Genomic DNA, 5451 nt, shown 5'->3' on the forward strand with positions numbered 1-5451 from the left:
ACCAACACCTGAGCCCTATTAGTAACTCTAACCGCTACCTCCCTCACAGCCATCTATAGCACTCGCATTATCTTCTTTGCACTACTAGGACAGCCACGCTTCTCTTCTTCAGAGACAACCCCTCTTAATCAACTCCATCAAGAGCCTGTTTATTGGTAGTATTTTTGCTGGCTTCCTCATCTCCAACAGCATTCCTCCAACAACCATCCCCCTACATTTAAAATTGACTGCCCTTGTAGTGACAACCTTGGGCTTTGTACTAGCATTCGAAATCAACCTTAACACACAAAACTTAAAATATATACACCCATCAGACTCCTCCAAGTTCTCCACTCTCTTAGGATACTTCCCCCCCATCATACACCACCTACCTCCTCATCTAAATCTATTAATAAGCCAAAAATTAGCAACCTCCTTACTAAACTTAATCTGACTAGAAACCATCCTACCAAATACAGCCTTCATTCAACTAAAATCTTCCACATTAGTCTCAAATCAAAAAGGCCTTATCAATCTCTCCTTTTTATCATTCCTCAGCATACTCCTATTGAATTACCCCGAGTAACCTCCACAATAACCACAACACCAATAAACAAGGACCAACCCGTAACAACCACCAACCAAGTACCATAACTATGTAACGCCGCGATTCCCATAGCCTCTGCACTGAAAAACCCAGAGTCACCAGTAACATAAACAACTCAATCTCCACATCCTCATCCTTCAAAATATAAAGTCCCATTAAAAACGCTACTACCAACCCAAAACGAAATGCTCCCAGTACAACCTTATTAGAAACCCAAACCTCAGGGCACTGTTCGGTGGCCATAGCCGTTGCATAACCAAACACAACCAATATTCCCCCTAAATACATCAGAAGCACCATTAAACCTAGCAATGAACCACCAAAATTTAACACAATCCCACACCCAACACCACCCCCACAATCAACCCTAGACCCCCGTAAATAGGAGAAGGCTTCGAAGAAACCCCACAAAACTAATCACAAAAATAATGCTTAAAATAAATACATGTCATCATTATTCTCACATGGACTTCACCCATGACCAATGACATGAAAAATCATCATTACCATTCCACTACGAGAACACCAATGACCAACACCCGAAAAACCCACCCGCTCATAAAAATTCTCAACAACACATTCATTGACCTCCCCACCCCATCAAATTTCTCCTCATGATGAAACTCTGGCTCCTTACTAGGCATCTGCCTAATCCTACGAGTCCTAACAGGCCTATTCTTGGCAATACACTACACACCAGACACAACAACTGCCTTCTCATCAGTAACACACATTTGCCAAGACGTCAACTCCGGCCGAATCATCCCGTACATACGTGCAAATGGAGCTTCCATGGTTTTTATTTGCTTTTATGCCCACGTAGGAAGCGGCCTATACTGTGGATCCTATGCGTTTCAGGAAACATGGAACATTGGAATTATCCTGCTACTTGTAGTCATAGCCACCGCATTCATAGGCTACGTCCTACCCGGAGAACAAATATTCTGAGGCGCAACTGTCATCCCAAACCTACTTTCAGCAATCCCATATATCGGCGCCACCCTTGTCAAATGAATCTGAGGTGGTTTTTCCATAGATAAAGCAACGCTAACGCGATTTTTTTTTTTTTTTTTTTGCGGTACGCGGCCTCTCACTGTTGTGGCTTCTCCCATTGCAGAGCACAGGCTCCGGACGCGCAGGCTCAGCGGCCATGGCTCACAGGCCCAGCCGCTCCGCGGCATGTGGGATCTTCCCGGACCGGGGCACAAACCCGTGTCCCCTGCATCGGCAGGCGGACTCTGAACCACTGCGCCACCAGGGAAGCCCCAACTAACACGATTCTTTGCCTTCCACTTCATTCTCCCTTTCACCATCACAGCACTAGCGGCCGTTCACCTATTATTCCTCCATGAAACAGGATCCAACAACCCCACAGGAATACCATCCGATACAGACAAAATCCCATTCCACCCCTATTATACAATTAAATATATACATTTACAAAATACATCTTGGGCACTTTATGGTTAATCTTAGTCTCATTCATACTAGCACTATTCTCACCCGACCTGTTAGGAGATCCCGACAACTACACCCCTGCAAACCCACTCAGCACGCCACCGTGCATCTAACCAGAACGGTACTTTCTATTCGCATGCAATTCTACGATCAATCCCCAGCAAACTAGGAGGAGTCTTAGCCGTGCTGCTCTCAATCCTAACCCTGGCATTCATTCCAATACTCCATACATCTAAACAATGAAGCATAATATTTCGGCCCTTCAGTCAATTCTTGTTCTGAGTATTAGTGGCAGACTTACTGACACTAACATGAATCGGAGGACAGCCTGTGGACTGTCCATATATGGCTGTTGGACAGCTTGCATCTATCCTATACTTTCTTTTAATTCTAGTATTAATACCAATAATTAGTCTCATTGAAAACAAGCTCCTGAAATGAAGAGTCTTTGTAGTATAACACAATACCCTGGTATTGTAAACCGGAAAATGGAGAACAGCACATCTCCCCAAGACTCAAGGAAGAAGTACTATGCTTCACCGCCAGCACTCAAGCCTGAAATTCTATATAAACTATTCCCTGAAAAAGGATGTAAGACATTCACAAAACTACAGTGCTATGTCAGTACTAAAAATAATTCATTTTACTACACACATGCTATGTACACTGTGCATGTCTGTATATATATATATACACACACACACAATGGATTACTCAGCCATAAAAACGAATGAAATAATGCCATTTGCAGCAACCTTGATGGACCTAGATTACCATACTAAGTGACGTCAGAAAGAGAAAGACAAATATCATATGATATCGCTTATATGTGAAATCTAAAAAAATGATACAGATGAACTTATTTACAAAACAGAAAGAGACTCACAGACGTAGAAAACAAACATGTATTACCAAAGGGGAAAAAGGGGGGGAGGGATAAATTAGGAGTTAGGGATTAACAGATACACACTACTATATGTAAAATGGATAAAAAACAAGGATTTACTGTATAGCACAGGGAACTATTTTCCATATCTTGTAAAAACCTATAATGGAAAAGAATCTGAAAAAGAATACATACACATGTATGTATAACTGAATCATTTTGCTGTACACCAGAAACTAACACAATATTGTAAATCAACTGTACTTCAATATAATAAAAAACAAAAACAGACAAAAAAAAACTGTTCTCACGTTCATTGTGGAAGTTTCTTCTCCAAGCAATGAGATCCCCACCGCCAATTTAACTGAAGTAGGTGAAAAGCTCTCCACTAACTTCAGAGAAGCCCACTGGAGTTTCGGGTTCATACCTTAAAAGGACACTCTTCTTGTGGTGACACCAGAGTCACTGAGAGGAACTGTGAAAACAAGGTGTTAGAGGCAACGATGAGATGGGAAAACATACTGGCCTTTCCTTCAATCCTAACAGCGCAGGTTGGCAGGCCCAGAACAGACAGAGATGGGGATGAGTCTCCCGTCTGGTCATCATGTTTATACCTCAGGACTCTTCTATTCTTTAGCACATACACTCATTATGTGGAGGCAAAACGCTGGACGCTCCCCAAACTTGCCGCTAAGCCCCACCCTCATGGGCTTAGGGGCTAGGGGAGAGTCCAGGTGAGTCTCCTGGGGAGGCGTCAGGCTGGTTTACTCACCTGGCCCAGCCGGTCCTCTCTCTCTCCTTTGCCTGGAACGGTTTGGGTCCTGTCCTCCCTGGTACCCAGGGAGTTCCTGCACCTGTTGGTTGGGCAGCAAGAGGGTCAGGGACACACTTGAGCCTGGAGCGTGGACTCCAGTCAGTACGTGCCCATCGATAAACCCAAGCGCGAGCCTTGGCCCGGCCTTTTGCCGCACGTCTCACTCAATGCTTCGGCATCCCCAAGAGCTAGGCACAGTCACTGGTCCAATTTTAACAGAGGGAACACTGAGACTTGGAACAGTCAGGTGGCTGTCCAGGTCACACAGGCAGACCTTTCTCCAGGTTGGGGAGCCAGCACGGGAACCTGGCCGTCTGGTTCCGGCTGAACCATGGCCCCAGGTGCAAGGCTCTTGGGGTTGGGGGGAGGGCTGGAAAACACAGCAGCAAAGGCTTCTGGGCAGGGGCGGGGTTGGGGTGGGGCCAGAGAGCAGAGCAGCAAATCCTGAAGGGCGCTTATCCCGTGCAGACGCCACCCTAGCTACCTGGCACAGATTACGCCGTTTAACCACCACCTCGGCCCTGTGAGCCAGGGTTTTATAGATGACAAAAGAAGCACGGGGAGATTAAGGAACCTGCCCAAAGAGACCTAGAGAGTTAAGTGGTAGATATGTCAGTGCTTCTACGTTCTTGCTTCCTGAACTTTAACTTGAATATGAATCACCTGGGGACCTTGTTAAACTCACTAGGGCTGGTGTTGGGCCCCAATCTCTGCATCGCTAACAAGCTCCCCCCGATGCTGATTCTGCTGACTCACAGGCCAGTTTTACGCTCTCTTGCCTTTTGGTAGCTCAGCTGCCTTTTTATCATCAATTAAACTCGTCCAAATGGCTCAAGGGTGTGAGCAATCACTTTAGCTGATTTTTATTGAGTGCTTACTCTATAGCAGGCCCTGTACTAAGAGCTTTCTGTGGATTATCTCATTGATTAATGGAACTAGTGTCCCGTTTGACACACGAGGAAACCGAGGTGCACAGTTTAAAGAACTTGCCCAAGGTCACAAAGCCAGTGAGCGGCAGTGCTGGTCCCGTTTGTTCTTGCAGCGCACCTGGGAAGCAGGGAAAGCGGAGCATTGCTAGCTCGTTCTATATATGGAGAGATTGTTCAATATTTTAAAGCAGGGCCTGGGATCCATCTGGTTCTCATAATACAAAATCCAATGCCTTTTCCCTTTCCCCCTCCCTAACCATGAACAAACAATTCCAGTAAGAGATTTCTCCCTTCAGACAGATCTGAAGGAGTCCTAAACCAAACCATTATCATCCCCCCGGGACTTGAACGAACCTTTCCTTGCTCAGCTGTCTCCATTTTCTTAAAAAATCCATTATGCTGGTTAGAATCCCTGGAGGCCTGCAGCATCTCGGGGAAGGAATCAAAAGCCTCCGGAACTCCTGGAAAGTCCCTTCTATTGCAGACAAGGGTGCATTTTCCCAGAGTTACTTATTACCAGGTTTAATTGGCAGCAGTGGTGCCAGGTATGTCAGGCCCAAAACGTGATGTAAACTTTCAGTGACTTTATGCAAAAATCCACAGGATGTGGTTGTTTTCCCTCCAGCCCCTCAGTCCTCAGCTCCTCTCCCTTCTGCTTTCAGGTACTGTGCCCCTCCCTTCCTCCCTTCCTCCCTTCCTCCCTTCCTCCCTTCCTCCCTTCCTCCCTCCCTTCTTTTTTTTTTTTTCCCCCGGTACGCGGGCCTCTCACTGTTGTGGC

Source organism: Aethalodelphis obliquidens, unplaced genomic scaffold, assembly GCF_003676395.1.
Source record: "Aethalodelphis obliquidens isolate GAN/ISIS:26980383/991018 unplaced genomic scaffold, ASM367639v1 scaffold2, whole genome shotgun sequence".
Classification (NCBI taxonomy): domain Eukaryota; kingdom Metazoa; phylum Chordata; class Mammalia; order Artiodactyla; family Delphinidae; genus Aethalodelphis; species Aethalodelphis obliquidens.